The sequence below is a fragment of the Bemisia tabaci genome, chromosome 1 (genome assembly GCF_918797505.1).
Source record: "Bemisia tabaci chromosome 1, PGI_BMITA_v3".
Taxonomy (NCBI): domain Eukaryota; kingdom Metazoa; phylum Arthropoda; class Insecta; order Hemiptera; family Aleyrodidae; genus Bemisia; species Bemisia tabaci.
This window is the reverse complement of record NC_092793.1, coordinates 59,418,248-59,440,849: the sequence shown is the minus strand read 5'-3', so window position 1 is coordinate 59,440,849 and position 22,602 is coordinate 59,418,248. Positions and strand designations below refer to the sequence as shown.

The following is a 22,602-nucleotide window of genomic DNA, read 5'->3' as shown; positions in this document are numbered from 1 at the left end:
ATTGATCAATGGAGAATTTTCTCGGAAAATTTTTTTTAGGGATATAGGATATAAAATCATGATTTGTCAGCACACCTTTCATCTTGTCATATTTTTCTCATCAAATTTTCAAGTCAAAGTCATCTTTATCAATGTTCGTACACCTCCAAATTCTGCATAATTTCCGTGTCCTTGTGCATTCTACTTGCAAATATCTAGATTGTCTTCATTAAAAGACAGAATATCACACAAATTTCTAATTTTTTCCTCATCAGAGCAACAGAATTAATTTAAAGTGTGCTCGTTCATGTGGAGGAGGGGGGGGGGGGGGTGTTTTATGACTCCAGGTGAAGACTCTGTTCTCCTTCGAAAGTCCCTAGCTTTATCAAGGAAGGTCGCAGCACACAGTGTATTTGTTGCATTAAACAGATCTGTTGAAAAGAAATTAGGCACTCAAATTCCTATGGAGCAGTCAAAACTTCCATGTGTGCGGAGGGGATGAAATTTCACTTTAAAATAACAAGTAAATTCAATGCATAACTCTCTGGGACTTCTTAGGAATATTTTAACCTAGTCCGCATAGTTGACCTATTTCGGGTCTACCTGAGGAATTTTTATTATTTTGTTTCTTAATCAGGATTCTGAGGTAACTAATGCGTTTTTTCTAAAATACGCGGGAATTTTTTGAATCCTGTTGAAGAAGTCTCAAGCCTTGCGCGGCATTTCATGACGTCAGCAAAAGTCTACGGGGTTCGCAAAGTTCAAAAGACGGAAGCCGCACCCTAGGCTTGAGCTCCGCAGCGCTAGGCGTAGTCAACCGCCAACCGAATTTGATAATATTTTATCACATTTAGAATATATTCAACAAATTATTTGTATGCATACGTGACCCTAGTGATTCAACCACCCCCGTGAATGTGAATGTATTCTAGTTCAATCCTAGAACCTAGATTAATTAAATTCTGTGTCCGGAGTGATTTGTGATTATAATCTGTGCAACCGACTGCCAAAGAGCTGGCTGGATTAACAATTTCTAAGGATAAGAAGGTAATTGTTGACTAATTACGTTTATATGCATGCACCTTAATTTTTAAGCTATTGTGTTCCGCAGAATTACAGCGGGCTTCGTCTCAATTCCTCCGAATCAGGTCAAAGTCGTGAAATGCCTCACACCAACTGGTCAGTTGAATGTAATGATCCTCAAGTGATACTGTATTTTTAATGAGTTTACCGTGTTTAATTTTATAGCATTATTCTGTTTGCTTTTGTCTCTTGATTCATTCCTCTTCATCAGATTTTTCTCGAGCAGTGTCTGATCTCTCCAGATTCACTCGTCTATAAGTTCAGCAAATCGAGTTGAAGGTTGTCTTCGGGCCAGGCATTGAGAGTATGTTATCTCTGTTGTTTACTTTTATCCAAGTTTATACTTCAAACCAAGGAACGATTCAGATCGGCTCGGGGTTTCCATTTTTGTCAAGTCGTCTTGCTTAATACTTTTACTTATTTGAGTAGGCTTCGTTTTGTGTAGTTTGCTGAGAACATAACCTCTCTTTCTACTCTGCCACCCTCTCCTCATTGCTCAGCTGTGTAACATGTAACTAGAACTCCGTCTTCATCCCGCTTCCCAATCATTTCATAGAATTCTCGTTGTGATTTTGAGACTTTCTCAAGCAACCAGCTCTTGGCAGTATCTTCTGATTTTTTATTGGACTGTCTCTTGTGTCAGTTAAATTCCTCAGTAGGTTACTTATCCTTGAGGCTAGCCTCGTGGTAAATGTTTTTCATCTCGCTTTCGATTCTGACCTTAGTCATTCAGTCAAAGTCTTTAAGCACCCTTGTTTGATTAGTTTTTTTGAGTATTGCTTTATTTAGTTCTTCTCAGCTTTATAGACACTCTGCACAGTTTGCATGGTCATCACTCTTCAATTTGAAGGCCAATGTTCGCAAATTTCTCGCATTCTCAGTGAAAGCAACACATATCAGCGGTGAAACTACCAAACCTCGTATCTTGATTGCGGTGTTTAAAAATCTCAGCTCTCATTTTATTTTTGTGACCAGGAGAACAAACCAATATCGTTCCTTGAAGTTTGTACAGCTTTTTCTTCCCACTGAGAATAAAAATCACAGCAGTTTTCAAGCATTGACGTTGAGTAGTTTTTCATCTTAAAAATAATGTATGATCGGAAGTCTGATGCGTCACAAACCGAGATTAGCGGTCTGGCAGTTTCACCGTCGTTATGCTTGGCAAGCTCCGAATTCGAATAACTGTAATTGGCTGTTTGTACATCTGGTCCTTGAGTGCTCTTTTTATTCTACTTAACATTGTTCAATGTTAAATCCACTTGTTGAATTTTTTCCCCTATCAATCAAATGGTGTACTAAGGGCAGTAGTGACAAGGTTATTAGTCCCCACTGCTGTCTCGTTTCGGCTCCTCTATTTTGACCTCAAATAATGAGAGCAAATTTTTCCACAAACTTTAAGTTCTAAATTTGAAACTCCAGATTATCAATTTTGTCCCAGTTTGATTATGATTTTAAGCGTGAAAATTGTTCTTGACCATGTGTCAAAAGGAGCGTTGAGAGAACCATTCAGCACCAGTTGGGTTTTGATAAAGTAGATCCAACGAACTACTACTGGTGATGGAAATAAAGATACAAAATTTTGAGATGGAAATTTAGAGAGATTATACTGACCGAAAGAGAGAGAATTACAGATTTACAAGATTTAAGAATAGTCCCTTTGAAATGTGCCAAAAGGGCGAAAAAGGGCACTACGCACCAGTACGGGTCGAAGATGGAAAAAGGACCTAGATTTTAGGGCAACCCACGCTTATATAGTCTTGCTGACGTCACGGGTGGTGAGACAACAAGCCTACGCGTGATTGGTTGGCTATGGTTTTGTCCCAAGGAGCACATTTTTCTCTCCCCCAGTCACTTCTAGTAGTCCTCCCAAATACTTAGACTTATTCTGTCTGTTAGCCCCATCATCAGCCCCGAAGGTTTCACTGACTTAAAACTTAAGAAACTGTCAGGAATCGAGCTGTTGGGGGCATTCCAATAATGGTGCAAAGTTTACACCACAACCACCTCTTGGCAGGCCATCAGTCAAACATTTTATCACACTTTACCCAAGTCTAGACACTCCATCAATTTAGGGAACCCAAATTTCTTCAATTTTTTGGACACTGATCATCAACGGCGCGGCATCTTTTTCAAGTTCTTACTGACGTCATTTCAGCTGCTAAGGGGGGCGGCGTATGTGTTCGAACGAGACAAAATTTTCTTGCAGGGAGAAAGAGGGAACTTCAAAACATCCCTTTATACGCCCCCAAACCAATGAAATCCCTCATAATCGATTCCAACTTAACTTTATAAATACTGTGGACATTTCCTCCATTCCTCCCCTAGTAATGCTTCTGCCAACTTTAAGGCATACTCAGACGGATCCAGGGAAGGCGTACGCCTCCTCCTCCCCCCGGGGGGGGGGGGGGGGGTTCCACCCAGAAGGAAGGAAGAAAAATAGAAAGAAGGTACGGATGGGAAAAGGAGGAGGAAGAGATTTGGGTTTCCTGAAGTTCTATTGATGTCTGATAATTGGTTTATTGCATGAAACTTGCGCTCATCTTGTAGATTGTATGAAGAAATTTAGCACAACTACATAACTTTACCCCTACAGGGTGGTTGATTAGGAATTTAGTTGATGCACCTTAATACGTACTGCCAGTAATTATTATTTTTTCTTTCGCTTCACCGTTGATTGCACCTGAATTTTAAAATATACCTAAATGGATAATTTTTTGGTGAAAAATATTACTCAAGGGTAAATCCTAAGGACCCGCCTACTCTCATATCACGTAAACACAGTTTGCTGTAGCATTTTCAATTTGTAGGGAACAATGTAAAAGCAGGCAATTTCCTGGAAGTTGATTTTATTCTAAAATTATGGAATTATATTGATTATCACATAAAAACGTAGGAACTGAGAAATTTTTCAGATTCATTAGTCCATCCTCAGGGTGATAGTTTCATTGTATAACTTATAAGACTGAGTAGCTGTTACATGGTAAATTATGAATTACAACAGCAGTAGGTACATTTTTTGCGTAAGCCCTGTCAACACTACTAGCAAAAGTTCACGGAACTTCGCGCGAAAGTTCAGTTCCGTAAACCTATCTCTGTGGGGACAAGGCCTTTCATTTGTAAGAAATGAACTAAAAAATTAAGAAAGAACAAACATAAATGTGGTTTAATAATTTTAACCTCCGCCGCCGTGCCGCGCTGACCACACTGTTTGGCGCAATGCGTGAAGTATTCATGTAGTCTTGTAGGCACTGTGCGTTTCACGCCGCGCCGACCTGACCGACCGCTGTTGACCGTACTGTGTTTGACGCAATACGTGAAGTATTCATGCAGTCTCGTAGGCGCTATATGTGTTACATGCCGACTGCCGCGTCGAGGGCTTCTCCTTTTCATCTCAAGTCCTCGTCGTCATTTCTCTTTGCGCCGCGCCGCTCCAGGCCAAATTACGTGTTTGGTTTCTCTCTTAACTCAACTAATTAAAGTCTTCGTAGTCTTTTGTATCGCCGAAATAAGTACGACAAAATTATAAATTAATGAACCCTCAGGAAATGAGAGATTTTGTCACCTCTCCTTGTTTGTAATTTTTTTCTGAATCCGATTTTTTTGTACCTGCATTTAAAAAATTGCAAAATTTTCCGCCCCCTAATTTTGCCGTCATGGGCCGCGGCCCATGTGGCCACCCCCTTAATCCGGCCCTGGTTATTATGAACGATATTTCTCTGTATTATACGGAACCGTTATCTTGAACTCCTTGAAGATGAAAAAGTGAATTCGGAAAGCTTCAGGCTACATCGTTTTCATTTAATGTTATACCTAATTTCATAACTTTTTAATAAACTGAGCTTGCACTGTATTGGTCAACTGTTACTTAAGTAAGACTCACTGTGGCTGTGTGCTAATATTGTTTTCTTAACTCCTCCCAGGTATTTCAGTTGTTCATTTATTTGATTCCAAAGTGCCCGGCTTAGCTTTTTGAAAATTAGCAAAATTAGGAGTAAGTAGGCAAGTTTTACGAGTATTCGATTGTTTTTGGAAAAGCCAACAAACAAATGAACGTATTCGTGCTAAAAGGAACTATGTGCATAATTTTTGCGTTCGACATAGTTCCTTTGAGCATAAATACGTCCAAATCTGAAGTTGGATGAGTCTTAGTCCTTCTCTTGTCCTGAATTTAGAGAAATTTGAATTTTTGAAAATTTTCGAATATCGTCAAATGAAGGTACTGAAAAAGTACTGAAGTTTTCCGTTGAGAAGGTTTAGAATTTCTTGGGAATATACTGAAAAAGTACAGTTAAAGTAGCGATTATTAGCCAGCCTGTTTTAGTAGACACCCTGGGCAACGTCTGAAGGTTCATACGGCAGGGTGTCGACAAGTCCGGAAGTAGTACTGATTTTTTAAGGGCGGTCCGGAAGTACTCATAAAGTGTGGAAATTCCGCCAAAAGGTCTGGAATTTTTTTAAATTTCTTGTCATTTTTGTTGCAATTTCAAATTTTTGAAATTTTTCTTATTTCGTCAAATGGAGGTACTGAAAAAGTACGGAATTTCTCTGTTGGAGGAGGTACTGAATTTCTTGAGAACGTACTGAACAAATACTGTAAAAGTACTTATTTTTGACCAGCCTGTTTAAGTAGACACCCTGCACGGCATTTTTCCTTACACCGCAATCACACGCTGAATGTGGGAGCTGAATGTGGCTTGAATGTGGAAGTCATCGGCCCGATGCCTGAAATTCAGCGACGATTCTCGGCAACCATTTTTGACCAACCAGACCAGACCAATTTTGAATTTGTCTGAACTACTCGAGTAGATTTGTTACACATCTGGATGAGAACAACTCGAATTTGCTTAATTACAGCCGTCGGGCGATAACTGTTGACTTCCACATTCAGGTGCTAAATTCAGCGTCTGATCGCGGCAATAGGACGGCAGATTCGTTATGGAGGGAAGCATCGAATATCGAACGACACAGTCTGTAAGTCGGTCTCGTGCGGATATGTGTTATCTGGACGAATCTCTTGTGACTGGGTGTCGAGCCCGCTTACTCGCGGGAGTAGGTTTTACGCACGCCGGAGCGGACGGGAGCCGTGCGTGGCGCGGTCGGGTCGCGCAATGCACGCCACGCATCGCGATGGAGCCGGGCGCGACGCGCGACGGCGGCAGGAGGCGCGGATGACGTCACGGAACGTGGTCGATGATGGGACGCATGCTTATCTGATTCCGCGGAGCCGCTCGCGCTCGCGCTCCCGCCGCGGCGCGGCGCATGGTGGTCGCCGCGCCGCGCGGCCGTGTTGAACAGGTTGCCCGGCCGCCCGGTCTCGCGCTCGTCGGCTCGGCTCGAGTTGCTTTTCAATTATTAAAGCCGCCACCGCGTCCACCCCTCCCCCGGCTCCCGGGTCCTGTCTTGGTAAATCCCTAATTCTGAGCCCAGCCAGCCCCAACATCATCAGGATGTCCGCCGGGCCGAAAAACCTGGGAACCCGTGGAAAGTCTGGCCGAAAAACGGATGGCGGAGCTCGTACGATCCGCACAGAGGTCGGACACGAAATTTTTTACTAAAATTTCAAATGGACGTATTTCTGTCAAACGGAACTAAACGCCAATTGGAGTTCCTTTTAAGGAATTTAGAATGCCGGATAGCGCGCTCTGTCAAACGGAACTAAGCGCCATGGAAAAGCATTGCGAGTATAGGAACGAATGAGCCCGACGCCCGGTTCCGCCGCCAATCCAAGCCCCCCTCTACATTCCTCCCCTGATGGCGCTTAGTTCCATTTGACAGAAATACGTTCAAATTTGTATCTTTATTTCGTCAAAAATTCAATTTCAAAGGGTGTTTCTGAAAGCAAATGTCACGAAAATACCAATGGAACTACTTTTGAACTTTATTGATTCATATTTTCGAAAATATAAGCTTCCAAAGTTTCCAGATTTTGTCCGACTTCCCCTATTGACTCTGTCTACTGTGCGCCGTTAGGATTTAGAGTTCCGTCGATCAGGGAACATCGGGAAATGCCAGGAAACTTTAAACAATCAGGGCAAACCCGGACATGTCAGGGAAGACGGCGAAAATGTCAGGGAAAAATTGTTCAAGTTACCCTCATGTGCTTTCTAGAATGGGTTTGATGCTTCAGACAGCAGATTTTGCAAGGAAACTATATACTTGAAATTACGTCTTTTCAATCATCTGGTTTAATTCGTTAGGAAAATCGATGAATTTTCAAGGAACCAGGAAATCCAAGCAGCAGAGGACAACTGCGACGGAATAAAGTGCGAGGTTTTACTCCAGAAAGTACGAGGCTTCTGCAAATATTCCACCAACCTTGGTAAAAATTGGCGATAAGAGCTGCGTTTCAAAATACCATAGGAATTCTTATAGCCGGCTAAAGAAGGCTACAGAAAATCATATAGCTGGCTGTAGAATGCGGAGAAAATCATACGGCCGGGCCATACGAAGCGATAAAAAATTATGCAGCCGGGCTATAGTTCCTATCGCCGGGCTTTACACTTAATCGCCTGGCTGTTGCTTTTTCGCCATCGCTTGTAAAAGGCTATAAGAAATTGTGTAGAAATTCGTGTGCTTTGGAAATCATTAAGTTTGATACGAAGCCACCTTAATATTTACAAAACACAAATTATATTTTCCTTTGATACATATTTTTTTTCATCAATTAAAATGAGAATAATCCATACAGGATGTGCAAACATTCCAAAATCATGAGTTGAATAACGCTGACTCCGCCAGATTAAATATTAGAGCCTAATACAAAGCGGAGCGGCGACGCACTGGCGCCTACAAACCTAACAGGGATACTTCACGCATTGCGCAACGCGTGAAGTATCCCTGTTAGGTTTGTAGGCGCCAATGCGTGTTTCGCGCTGGATGCCCGCTTGCCACGGCGCTTGAAGCAACTATTTCACAACAGAGGTATTGTACAGTATCATACAAAACTGAAGGCGCTCTAATATATTAGTAATGGCAGGCATCCATCCCAAGTACGGAGCTTTCCTCGCAAAATAAATCAAGATACTACGGCCCAAAAAGAGAGCAGTATTCCAAAAACTCACTAAGTCCTAGCATCCGTAGTCAGTAAGGTTTAGCATACACTTTATCGCCTGGCTGTTGCTTAATCGCCATCGGCTATAAAAGGCTATAAGAAATTGTGTAGCCGGCTTTAGAAGCTATTGGAAATCTTACAGCCGGCTGTAGGTCTATTGTATTTTGGAACACAGATTCTACTGCCAATTTTTACCAGGGAAGCGCGGGGACTCGTAAACTCTTTAAACTAAGGATGCTGAAATTTAGCCGGCGCGGATAACTGGAGGCAGCGTGAATCGAGTCGTCCAACTCGACCATTAACACACACTGGGGGAAAAAAACACATTGGATCTAGAGTCCAGACTCTTGGAAACATCGACAAGAAAAAATACTCTTGATTCAATCGGATTTTTGCTTCAATCAAAACGGAATCCGCTTAAATTAAGAGGCTTGGTTCTTGATTTAAGCTAGATTATGATTGAATCAAGAGTATTTTTTCTTGTCGATGTTTTTAAGAGTCTGGACTCTAGATCCAATGTGTTTTTTTTTTCTAGTGCAAAGAGCTTTTCTCAAGTCCGGGGCTCATTATTTCGGATGTGCAAGGCAGATCTTTCCCGAAATATTGACACGAGGGATTATCTTTAGAAATGATAGCTGCTCAAGCCGGTATTCCTCTGCAGCACCGTCAAACATCGCAGGGAATTCGTTCGCGATTCCTTAGTCTGCCTCGAGGGTGACATATTTTGCGAAGAAAGTCAACGCCACAAATCACGTTTTTGGGCAGGAGAAAGGCGATTTCAAATATGAGCCACCTAGATGCCTCCCAGAAAGGAGTCCACCGCCCAACGCTGCGCGCGGCTTAACTCACTTGTCAGCCTAAACTCAGCTCCTTCGATTATTTTATAATCACTTACTTATTTTATCCACCAAGAGTTTGATACGGGTGGGTGCCTTAGCTCAATCGGAGCTAATGTATACAGCGGGCTAATTGTTGAAATTGATAGATATAGCGGTAGACAAAGAAGACATAGGGAGTATGGAGCGATCCTATTGGTTGACATTCCACCCATTAGTGGTTCCTGCGACTAAGGGGATAATGCTAGACTAACTATAGGGCCTCTCGTGGGTTGCCGTTCGTTAGTCAATTACCTACCCCCTTCGTCCATCGCAACCACCCGAACATATCCGCTTTGTCTTATTTGTCTATATCTATGCCTATCGATTCCAACAATCAGCCCGCAGGTCAGACTTAAACTTGCAATCCCATTTATTTCCCAAACAGCTCCTTTCCTTAGGAAGGCCTCATAATAAGTGTACTGACTGATTGAAGGTAGGTTAAGGGAGCCTTGAATAATTAGCTTCATTTAAAGACAGTTTTAACGAATATAAAGTACACCGAAAAACCTGGGACATAGATTCTTGTAAGGGATTAGAATGATCGGCTCCTTCACAATATTTAAAGTACAAAATATACTCAAGGAATTATACCAAACCCTGATAAGTCTGGAAAAGTTAGGGAATTTTGCTGCGGAAAGTTTTTCCTCCAGCCAAAAAAATGCCTATTTTCACTTTGAAGATACATACCCCTCTGAGATGTTTGTGATCAGAACTATTTTTAAACCAAGTATGCAAAGAGAACCCTGAAAATAACTACTTAAGTATGCAAAGAAAACACTAAAAAGGCGGGGTAAAGTCGGGGATTTTTATGTTCAAAATATCCGGAAAGTCAGAATGTTTACGTTCAAGAAAACTTGTCACCATATACTGACAGCGATGATCACGATAGATCTTAATCCCGCTCGTTTTTTGAGGAAGCGGTGCAGCATGTTGCTCTTCTTGGCAACGTAGTAGGATACGATTTTTACAGGTTTCCACGTAGGTAAATTGAAGTAAAAGTTTCAGAAGAAGCTGAAGTATGTATTTGCCGAAAAAAGCAGGCGAGTAATTGTCGTATGAATAGTCTCCCTTCTATTCTATGCATTCATTTTTTTCTTTTTCTCAATTTGATTTAATACTCAAACCGCCCTTTCCGCATACAGCGATAACGTGTGAATGCAATGAGGGACACTCTTTGTTATTATAAGCTGAAAAAATGAAAAGCGCTCCGACTGTTTCAATGACCAGGTCTGAATACAACTATTCGTTTTCTCCGGATGTCCGTATTGCATACCGAAAAATTGCAGGCGCTCTGGTTTTCCAAGGAACAACTTACGGCTGCGGTTGTTAGTTTTCGAAGGTTTGCCAAGTTGCATTTATAATCGTGTTTAACATAAAACTCTCGAAATTTGGACGAGTCGTGCAGCACCATGGTGTTGCCAAATGGTGCAAATTTTCCACCAAAAAACATTTCCACAAAGTCATCGCGGATTTAACGCCGCAAGTTACTACCGATAACATTTCCACTTTTTGCACCATTTGACAACGGTGCCATGATGCTACACGACACATACAAATTTCGAGGATTTCATGGTAAACATGCTTGTAAATGCAACGTAGCAAACCCGTGAAAACCAACAACCGTAGCCATAAGTTGTTCCTCAGAATACCAGAGCGCCTGCAATTTTTTTGGTATGCAATACGCACATCCGGAGAACACGAATAGTTGCATCCAAACCTGGCCATTGAAAAAGACGGAGCGCCTTTAATTTATTCTGCTTATGCTAACTAAGTGTTTTACTCATTGCATTCGCACGCCATCGCTGCTCCAAGAGAGGGTGGTTTAAGTATTTAATGGAATAAAAAAAAAGAAATGAATGAGTGAATACATGGAATACAAGCGTAGACTATTCACGCGACAATCACTTGCCTGACTTTTTCGGCAATTTCGCACCTTACTTTCCTCTGAATGTTTTCAATGAATTTACGTGGAAATCTGTAAACATCGCATCCTATCAATCACCCCCTACCTCTCGTAAGTGGCAGTATTGCCAAATAGAGTAACATGCTGGACCGCATTCAGGAAAAACTAGCGGAATTACGACTTATCGTCATCATCGCTGTCAGTATACTGTGACAAGTTTTCTTGAAGAAACATTCTCTGGCTTTCCAGATATTCTAAACATGAACATCCCTGATTTTCCCTTGTTTTTTTTTCATGGTTTCTATAAAAATTCTAAGGGATTATAACGACTTGTTACTAAAAAAAAAGAAAAAAAAGCAAGAAAATGCCACTATTATGACAAACTTTAAGAAAGGTACGGAGTAACTTTCCCTAACATTTTTACGATCTGCCAATTTCCTCCTGTCCCTGTTTTTTGTGTATTTGTTTTTTCGCAGAGGTAATTTTTTGCACTCCCGTGCAAGGATCTGAATCCAAAGTTCTAAAAATGAATTTCACTCGAGATTCGCCAAAAGTGTCACTTTATATGATAATGATGCTGAGGATTTCCTCACACCCCCCTTTATCACAATGTCAACGATATGAGGCTTCCAAAGGACGGGTGCTCCGTAAGGTAAGGAAGAACCATGAATAAGCACGGCCCTCAGTTTTATCCGTTTGTTTCTCCCGGTGAATTCGCTCTCGGGTCATGGTGACGTGTTCCAGCGTCGAGCTTTGAAAACTTAACGAGGGCTGGAGGGGCGAGGGCTATGCGTTCGCGTGAATATGCGTGTTGATTAAAACGAGAAAGCCGCGTTGGGGTGAGGTGGGGGGGGGGGGGCGCAACATGCAGTCGTTTGCCCGAATCTCCGCCTTTTCTCGCAGATGTAGGATTAGTGTGCGGGTGGGGCGGTCAGAGCGGGGGGGGGGGGGGGGGGGGCGGGAGGGGCACCCGAAGTCGTCAGGGCGCAGGCGTCGCGCACGCTCCTAGCGGCGAGCGCGGGTCTCCGGATCGGAACCCTATCTGTCGGAGTCGGTCTCCCGCCCTCCGAACGGAGAAGCCAGTGGCGTGGCGTGCCTTGCGATGTATCGATTGATCTGCCATTTAAACCCATGGGAAAGGATCGCTAAACAGGGTGTTCTCAACGAACACATTTATGATCGATTCTTTACCGTAGCCTCAAATAGGGCAATAGCGATAATCGATCATTCACCAGGGTTGCCACTGTCAGGGAATACCGGGACATGTCAGGGGATATATAAGCCAGCACTGGAAAAAAAAAAAAAACACATTGGATCTACAGTCCAGATTCTTAAAAACATCGACAAGAAAAAGGACTCTTGATTCAATCAGAATCAAGCTTAAATTAAGAACGGAGCCTCTTAATTTAAGCGGATTTCGTCTTGATTCAAGCAAAAATCCGATTGAATCAAGATTATTTTTTCTTGTAGATGTTTTCAAGAGTCTGGACTCTAGATCCAATGTGGTTTTTTTTTCCAGTGAGGGAAAACCTGGAAATGTCAGGGAAAATTTTTTTAATTTGCTTCCATTAATGGGTTTTCCGTTTCGAACAACAAATTTTGCCTAAAAACTAATTCTGATCATGTCTCTCTTAACCATCCGGCATATCTTCGATTGTCAGGGAATTCGACCAAAACGTGGCAGGGAAAATAGGGAAACGTCAGGAAATTTAACTTTCTGGATTCGGTGACAACCCTGTATCGATCATTCACGCCTCGCCCCTGCAAGATTCTGCGTGAGGATCGAATAGCTCCTCTGCCGTGCTAAGGAAGAACGCCGTATGAACATTCGAGGGTTGCCAAATTTTCTTCAATAAAATTCTTCTTTTTGAGGAAAGGTATGAATATTTTTCCTTGAAATTTTAAGGGATTTTAGGTGAAATTGCGAACAAAATTGTCTGAAAAAATGGAGGGAAAATTTTCATACGCTTACTAGAAAGTTCGTGTTTTATCAAAGGAAATTTGGCTACGCCTGAAGGTTCATATGGCGTTTTTCCTTAGAACGGCAGTTTTCGTGTCTCGGCCACATATTTTCAACTATTTGTTGCCGTATACCTTTTGAACAGGGACGGACTGACACGGGAGGTCAGGGGGCTATCGACCCCTTAACTTCAGCCCAAAGAGTTCCGCAGAGGTCTCTTTTGGCAAATTTTTGCTGCCCCATCCCGCATTTGGCATCTTTCAAGGAATTTCGCATAGCCCTAAGACTCCTTGGAGCGCCTTCTGTCCGTCTTGTTATGAAACGTTCGATACATCAAACAGGCGTTCTGTCGCTGAGATAGTATCGATATCGATTGATTCAAAATGGAAACATAGCCTCGAAAGTCAACCGAGCATTCTATGGGGACGGGTTTTCGTGATTGATTTTTGATTCTAATGAGTGCTCCATGAAATGAAAAGTGAAGTTGTTCGGAATTGCCTCCTCTTCAGCTTTTCTAACCTAGATCCTAAAATTTTTATTTGAGGTCATGCTCTAATGTCTTGAACTAAACGATAAATCGAACCACTATCGAATACGATCCACTGAGGAGGACTTCCAGTCCTCTCTGCGATGGGGCGCGCCGCTCGAAAAATTTGAGGCAGTCCGCCCCTGTGATTAACAGACATATCTCCAGTAAAAGTTGTTATATTATTTGTCCTCTTAAAATTCAACCGCTGCATATTAATAAATAAATAATAAAAAAATTACACTTATTTTTAAGAAAGGTGCTAAAACTTCTCGTCCACGTGACTGGCGGGTTGTGATCGTTGAGAAAATGAGATCACCGAAAATACGCGAATTTAAAATTAAGAAAGCCGGCACAAGTCTGCTCAAAAATTGCGCATTTTTTGCTAGGTCACGGCAATTTGTTCCTCAAGATCTACCTTTGAAATTCTTCAGAAAAGAAGAGGTTTTAGTTAGGACGAATTGAACAGTAGGAAGTCTAAGAACGTTCTGCATCTCTCATGTAGCTCGCCTCATTGATAAAACTATTCGTGTTCTTGTGTTACTTTCGGTTAATATAGGAAGTGAAACACAAGCCAACACAAACCCTGTGATTATTTTGGTACAATTTGCGGTGAATTCAGCGGAGAAAACTATGGAGGGACTGGGAAGATGCACTCCTCCGATTGAGACGTTGGAAGTCCCCACTCGTTTATTTATGAAATTCCGTTAAGACATCTAGCTGGCATTCTCTTTTGAAACTGTCAACCGAAGGCTCGGGTTCTTTTGTGTTTTACTTCCCGTATTAACCTAACTGGAGTGTTGATTTTTCTCTCCGTGCAGTCGCTAAAAAATGAGGTCCTTAGCGCGGAGTGAGTGAAATATTTTGTCCCTGCGCACTGCTCCGTCGCTCACAGGGACCGGGTCCCTGCCGCTGGCGGCGCGGCGCGTCGCCCGTCCGCGCCGCCAGTGCGAGCGAGTATTCGGCCAGGGCGTGGTTCCACCGTCGCGCTCCTCAACTTGACTGCTAATTAGGTCCTCGGAGGTGCAAATAGTGCGATGTGTGTGTTCGGGAATGTGTATTAGTGGACGTGGAGGCAGATCAGTGTGTGTGTGCCGGCTCCCTGACGCCGGAACGAGGAACGGACAGCCCCAGGACTCGACATGACGCCCCGATGCCCCTGCTAGTCTCTAAGTAAGTCCCCCCTTCCCAATCGATCCTGCGCGCTGAAATATGCTTATGAGGAACAGGGCCGACTCTCGATCTCGACTAAAGTAGTTATTCGTCTAACCGAAGGAACATCGGGTCCGGGTAGCCTGAATCAAGATGTAGGCACACAAATGGACTCAGTTCAATCAGAAAGGAGCCAGCCGACATATTCGAAAGAATTGAGTTGAGAATGTTTTTGAGTTCCTAGACGTATTCCTGCCAAAAACTCAAAGTCGAAAAACAAAATTAGTCCAAGGAAAGAGGGGTTAAAGATCGTTTTTTATATTGAGTCTTGAGGAGGAATGAAGCTTCGAACCTCTTTGTCTCAGTTTTGACTTCATGGAGGTTAGTTACTTTCTGATGAACTCTGTTCAGTTAAGGATGTCGGTGTCTTCGGTTACCTTGGGTTGATTTTCGTCAGGTTAGATCGATCACATTTTCTGTTAAAACAACCGGAACCCTAAATCACTCCGAGATATTTCATGATCTAGGAAGTATCCTGCTGACCTGATGCACTCAGGTTTTCCTATTTGCCGTTCGTCGGCTCCCAATGGCAAGACGACTGGATTGTCTACTACGAGATCCAGGTTCGGGTTTGATCCTAGTTGACCATGCCTAATTTTTACAGCTCTGGAATTGCTCAACTAAAATATTCAGTCCACTAAACCGGAAGAATAACCATGCATAAGTAATTAACCAGGATTTTGTGTTACTTCGTATCGTATTGCCTACTGCAGCCGAAAATTTAGACTTCTTCTTTATACTGTAAGCAGGCTTGTGACCAAGAGAAAACAGGGGAAAACCCGCATCGAAATGTTAGGAGAAAGTCTGAAAATTGCATGATAAATAATATGGTTTTCCTCCTTGTTTGATCTTCCTGCATCTTTCAAAAGTCTCATGTTATCGGGCCGGTGACTCCGAAATCAATAATCTGGGAAAGAACATGTAAAAACTTCGTCGTTAACGATCGGAGAAATAGTCGAAAGTCAGACGATTCCTGAAAAGCATGAGAAAATCCAATAATAACTTAATAAGAATAAACTGCAAATAAAATATCGAGGGTTTGTGGATATTTTTGCATCCTTAAAAATGGGAAGGAAATGAATATTGAACATTGCTTTCAACATTTCTATCCTCAGTACATGTCCGGGATGATCAGGACATATCCTAATTATTTCCACGATAAGTTCGAATATTCAGGGTATTTTTCGCTATCATTTACCAATCGAAACTGTGAATAGAGTCGCCGGAACGACTAATCGTAAGGTTCGTATACTCTTTACAGCTGTGTCGGAAGAAGAATCGGAATATCGACGTTAAAGCGTAGGGCTCAGTGTAAATAAACATTCTCCTGCGTCGGTTGATCCGTTCCATACCAACCTCCTTGTTGACGAGAGGGCCAGATTTCATCGGCGTCTACGTGATGTGCGAGACTCGATTTAAGAAAAATCTTCCTAAAATTGAAACGAGGGCCAAAGTTTCGGGCAAGCGATACTTAGAAAACGGAACGTTTCAAGCGCAAGAAACGTCATCTTTTTGACGTCACATTATTTACGCACTTTTTTACAGACAAGATGCCTCTATGTGTTTGAGAATTGTTCAATAGTTGAACGCATTAAGTGTTAGGTCGTATTCATAGTTGTTCCTTGGTCAGCTCTCTTGCCAAGGAGAGCCCGTACTACACAGAGATAAATCTCAACATTAAAATTTGGTTAGTAAGGGAAGTAAAACACAAAATAACCCCAGCCCTCGATTGGCAGTTTCAAGAGAAAATGCCAGCTAGTTTCCTTGAAGAATTCAATAAAAAATGAGTGGTAAAAAAACGTCGCAATCGGAGGAGTGCATTTTCCTAGTCCCCCATCGTTTTCTGCGCTAAATTCGTCGTAAACTGGTTTGTGTTTCACTTCCTGTATTAACCAAAAGTAACACAAGAACACAATTATTTTTATTAGTCTCATGTGAGAGGGACACCTTTGATCAGCCTCATCATCGTTAACCAGAGAAAGGAACGGTTAAACCTCGTATTGTTCGGCATTTTTAGGATCGACTTTTCACGGCCAAGAAGCGTCTCAAAATTTGTTTCGATTGGGAGACTTAAAGGCTAGAAATTTGAAAAAAACACTCTAGAACTCCGGTTTGGAATGATATTATCCGGCTCTTTTTGTCTGAAATTAATGTTTGTATAACTCTCTTAGGCATGCTGTGGCATCAAAATTGAATTTTGAACTCTTGTGGACCAAGGTCCCCTCTTCGGCGAGGGGTAATATATATTCGTCTCTTTATTTTTGAACTCGCATTCAGATGTCTTATTTCTGCTAAGAAAGAATGACGACCATAACCACTGAAACAGCACAATTAAACATGTAGTATCATTTTATACAAGTAAAACGTCGGAGGACATGGTATCTTTACGTTTTAGTGAAATATATTAAGTTCGGCTGCATGACGGTCCACCATTCGGTTCACGTATGGCTTCGGTTAACGCACCCGAGCTTTCAAACCAAACCGAACTTAAGAAAAAGCTTGGTGGCACTAACCGACGGCACGGTTCCTTGCAGTGAGAGTCCGACCGCCGAATCGTACGGCCTAGAGCACCTAAATGGGGAGAGTACGGACATGTCGAACCATGGAGCGCTAAAGAAAATCGCCGCCATGAGCCCTCAGGCATTGCCAAATTTCCGTTAGTAAAGCAAGAATTATCGGGAAAATTTGTGAATATTTTTCAGGTACATTTGTTCGCAATTTTACCTAAAGTGCTTTCTCGGAAAAATATCCCCAACTTTCCTTGAAAATTAACATTTTATGGAAGGAAATTTGGCAACTCTCGAATGTTCATGTGGCGTTTTTCCTTAGCGCGGTAGTATAGTCCGCATCGCACACTCCCTGTATAGGTTTACTCTCGTGCAACCGACCTGTATCACTCGCTTCACTTTGGTGAACTTGGATGTCGCACTTTTGGTTCATTACTTGACGGAGTTTTTTTCACTAGTGTAGGAGTTACTCTGACACTTTTTCACATCCCTCGCGATGAATTCTCACTGCCGCGCTTGATGACGCGGGTACGTCGCTCGTAAATGGACGGATGCGTCGCATGCATGACGTCATCACTCGTCAGAATTCCAGTTTCGTAGGTGAGGGCGGGCGGGCGTTTTTTTTTTTTTTTTTAGAAAAGGGATCCCTCGCGACCTGCGCGATCAATCAAATGAAAAGCCATCATAACTTTGCATGTTAGTAGCGGTGAGCCCGTGTAGCCACTATTTATTTATTTTTTTTTTTTCGTGTGTAAAGGGCGTCAAATAAATTATCGGCGAAAGTCGGTGGAGTTGCCGGAGTGACACTTTCCAACTCGACGAGCGACGATCGATCATACTAAGTGAGTCTGTTCCGAAGTGAGCGAACGCCGCCGCCGCCGCCGCACAGTGGATCGAACCCGTTAGAGGTCGGGCATGCATTTTTCAGGGTTGCCACAATCAGGGATAACCGGGAAATGTCAGGAAATTTTAAAAAGTCAGGGAAAACTTGGAAATGTCAGGGAAAATGACGAAAGTGTCAAGGAAAAATTGTAAATTTACCTTTTTAAGCTTTTTAGAGTGGATTTGACGTTCAGAACAGCAAATTTTGCCTGAAAACTATTTCAAATTATGTCTTTTTTGCCGTATTGCATGTTTTATTTGTCAGGCAGTTTTACATAGATGTGTTGGGGAATTTCCTTTTCTAAATTTTGTGGCAACCCTGAATTTTTGACCAAAACCTGCCAATTTTGATGTTAATTCCGTCACATTTATAAATGTCTAAAAGTCATAAATTTGAAGGGGTGCTGCTAGAAGAGAATTTCACGAGGAGAGCAATGAAACCACTTATAAGGCCTCAAAATTTTGTAAAAACGGAGTTAAGAGCCTTTAAAGTTCCCAAATTTTGTGCAACCGCTCCGATGGACTCGATCCACTGTGCGCCGCGAGGCCGGCGCCTCGTCGGGAGCTTTCGCAACGGGGGATTCGCCCTGTCTTATCTTATCGCAAGTTCCTCAAAGCGCAACAAGCCCGGCCACTGTAATTTTGTCGCTCTAATGACCCTTTTTTAAAGCCCCCGCTCATGGGTCTTATTAAGTACCGGCAAAAAAAGTATCTTTGGATCTAGAGCCCAGACCTTTCAAAAAATTTGGCAAGAAAAAGTATTCTTGATTCAATCGGATTTTTGCTTGAATCGAGAGCCAAGACTCTTGATTCAAGCTAATATTCCATTGATTCTGGGGTGTTTTTTCTCGTCAAATTTTGTTTGAGTTTGGACTCTAGATCCAAACGACTTTTTTTTTTCAAGTTAGCAAGATTCAGAAAGGCACTGCGTGCTAAGAAGAAGGAAGACTATTTTCAATAATAATAATTTTTTTAAAGCTATTTTTTAGGCCTTCTTCGTTATTTCCTATTATAAAAATGGGATTGGGGGAGGCTCAAACCAGTTTCACGTGATTCCAAAAAGGGGAGGAGGTGAGAGGTTGTCTAACTGAGTATACTTGGGTTCTAGGTGCGGAAACATCGGATATCGAATGACGTCGTGTATAATCACTGAATAAGTCTGTCAATCAATTTGCATTAAAATATCCGCGAGACGCACCAGCACTGTGTTGGCGGTTAATGGAACGAACAAGCGAACGCGCATCTTCATTCCGAGAAGCTGCAAAATTTCGGCGCAACTCGTCAGAATTTTGATAAAAAAACTCGTGAAATGTTTCCGAGTTCTTCGTGGAAACGGAGCTCGATTCTTCGTTTTATGAACGTATTCGTGCCAAAAGGAACTATGTGCATAGAATTTGCATGCAACATAGTTCCTTTTAGCACAAATCTGTCCAAACAATCGACGTCGACGCTGAGGATCGATGAGACTGTTTTGCATCATTAGCCTACTTAAGGAAGCTTCGTGAACTTACGTTCAGCGTTACACCACAAGCTCGATCTATTAATATTCTCTAATTTCCAAGTCATTAACCAACTTGGTAAAGCGAATCTGTAATACTAATGGGGTTTTTTTTATTCTTTCTTTTTTTAAAATTTTAAATGAGAAGAGTTTCGTGTATCAAGACGTAACCAGGGTTTCCGGCGGGCTTGAAAACCTGAAATGTCAGGGAAAGTCAGGAAATTTTGCACGCAGCGTTTTTAGCAGAGATAAGTGTAATTGAAAGAAAAAAAATCTGAGTGGATGTTTTTCTCGGAGGTCAGGGATAGTCAAGGAATCTGAAAATTTTCGAGGCAGGAAAAAGCGAAAGAAGTCGGAGAATCGGAAATTGAATAAATTATGGGAACACTAGTAACCAGCAGGGTTGCCACAATGCCACAGTCAGGAATTTGTGAGGGAATTTTAAAAAGTCAGGGAAAAGTGGTAAAATTACCTTCATTTGCTTTCTGGAATGGGTTTGAGGGTTCGAACAACAAATTTTGCCTGAAAACTATTTTCAATTATGCCCTCTTAACCATCCGTCACATCTTCAATTGTCAGGGAATTTCCCCTAAATGTGTCAGGGAAATGCCAGGGAATTTGATTTTCTAAATTCTGTGGCAACCCTGCCAATAACACTTCTGCAGACTGCTATTAGTTACACTTTTCTTGAGAATAAGTAATCGCCCCCATGAAAGTTGAATCATTCATATCATTACAAGAGGTACCCCGAACTCCATAAGTTTGTTTAATGCTAATTCGAGATTGCAGTTCGTATCGTGCCATAGTGCCATGCTTCAGGACCTCCAGTACCCACTATCAGTCAAACCCAAGGTAAATGATATGAAAAAATGTGCTACGCGCTGTGTTCCTATTCTCCCGTGCTAAGGAAAAACGCCGTATGACCCCTCAGGCGTTGCCAACTTTTCTTCGATAAAAGACGAATTCCCTGGTATACTTATGAATATTTTTCTTCTAATTTTTCAGAGAATATTGTTTGTATATTGATCTATAGTTCTGGAATTTTTGAAGGACAAATATTCATAATTTTCCTCATAAATGAACATTTTATCGAAGAAAATTTGACAACTCTTGAATGTTCATACGGCGTTCTTCCTTAGTACGGCAGTAATTGGTATGCAGACTGCACATTCCTAGTCGATAAAACGTCCAGTTTTGTTCGCACCATTTCGGCCTCAGCGCAACTTACAAGAATGCTGATTTTGTACCCGGGGGAAAGAAGACCGGCGTCAGCATCTATTGCCAGCGGTTTATTAGTCTCTCCGTCTCCTATCTTCCATTTGAAGTACATTTGTCCTATTATTCGGAAGCATTTTTTACCGACCGTGTAAAAACGAGCAATTTACTCCTATCGTCAGGGAAATGTTGGTCCCTCAGGGTCACTTCAGGGTGCCTAAAGGCACTTCACAGTAGTCGGTATTCGAATCCATCCTTAATATTCAGTCAGTTGCCTTGCAGAAAAATTCGATCAAATCGATGAAGTATGCTCGTCAGGAACAAATTAATCTCCTGCACTCGTTTTTCAATTGTGATGTTTGCTGAGGAAAACTGCTCTCTTAACTTTGCCATCAGTTCCCGACTGATTTTATGGGCTCATAACGGAACTCCTGCAAGAGCCTTCTGCAGGTAATATTTCAAGTAGTTCTGTTCCGTTTTGAATGCGAATTGCTCAGTGCATCCGCATTTTGTATATGACAGCCTCCTATTCCTCCATCTCCTTGATTTAGTTTCTCTCAGTGGCGTAAAAAATGCGAGATATCGGGTTACACAACCTACCTTTAGGACCGCAGAGACAAATAAACTTAATTTTCTCTCGTAGTAAGTAAGATCGGGAAATAATTAATGGAACTCGACGAATGACACCGAATGGAGTAGAACTTAGTCACTACGCCAATGGGGGGGGGGGGGGGATGACCTACCCTCATGAAGCTGACAACCCTTATTATCCCCTAGTTAACCCTAATTTCAGTCCATACCTTCCTTCCGGTTTTTCAGGGTCGGTTAGACCTGTTCAGTGGCGAGACGTGAATGATCAGTTATCGATATTTTCCCGTTTGAAGCTGTGGTATAAAGAATCGATTATTAAGATGTTTGTTGTGAACACCCTATTTATCGATTGTGTTTGACAGGTTTAAATGACAGATCAATCGATATATCGTTGATCACGCCACGCCACTGGACGTGTTGCACCTCCCTATTTCTCCTCCGGCCCCACTCATCTCAAAACTATACCCTTAGCCTAGTCTAAGTCTAAGTTACCATCAGAATGACGACACAACTATTTCTCAGGTATTTTAGTGGCATTCAATGTATAAGAACTTGGAAAAAAAAACATTCAAAAATGTATTGTTAGAATGCAAGAATTAGGAAATCCTTTTAGTCCTTTCCTAGTATCATGTCTGTAAAATTTATTTTTTACAAAAAAGTAATGAAAGAAAATGGTATCAAAATTTTGTTGCATTTTCAAAATCACACGTGTTGACGCAGACCACAAAATCAACCACATTATCACAGCATCATTACTAAAATTGTATGTAATTTTTTTTTTTTTAAATTTACCAAAAAAGGTGCGAGTTCGAGGTGGTTTTTGTATGTACCTAAACAAGAACAAGAAGGATTTCCTAACTCGGACATTTTCAACAGGTTTTAAAAATATTTTCCATCGAAACAGATGAGTCATTCAACTTTTTTTTTTTCTTTAACAGCCAATGCTAGCGGAATAGTGAATCAACTGCATGGGCGGGAAAAATGTTCAAGTTAGCACAAGAGTGCCAAGTTGATTCGTTACCGCGGCTGTTTACGTGTTTAGAGGCTCAAAACACTTGTAGCATCGAGAGCAAAGGTAATTAAGAGCAAGCTGTCCCAGTTCGCTCGTTCTATGGAATTGCTCATTAATTTGTGTACAAAAAAGAAAAAAAATACCGAGCAGTGCCACAAAGAATGGTTGCAGGGCACCAGCTTTGAGCTTACAACATAAATCGCTCCAAAGCGGTGATACGAATTTCAATTCATGCTCATTCTGAGACCTTAAACTAGAACCAAAGCGAGCTAATGGGGTAATAAAAATACAGATTTCATAAGGTT

The 22,602-nt window shown here is 41.8% G+C and overlaps 1 protein-coding gene across 2 annotated transcripts in view; it reads left to right on the top strand.

Annotated features, from left to right (window-relative positions):
• Window positions 1-746: 746 nt before the first annotated feature.
• Gbeta13F (guanine nucleotide-binding protein subunit beta-1) overlaps window positions 747-22,602 on the top strand; it is a 51,854-nt gene continuing 29,998 nt past the window's right edge. The window contains exon 1 of one of the 2 annotated variants that reach the window (XM_019050960.2): window positions 747-1,026. The gene's annotated coding sequence lies outside the window, so the exon portion shown is untranslated. Of the gene's footprint in view, window positions 1,027-14,335; window positions 14,554-22,602 lie in introns of those variants that run through there. The other variant, XM_019050959.2, reaches the window with a different exon arrangement.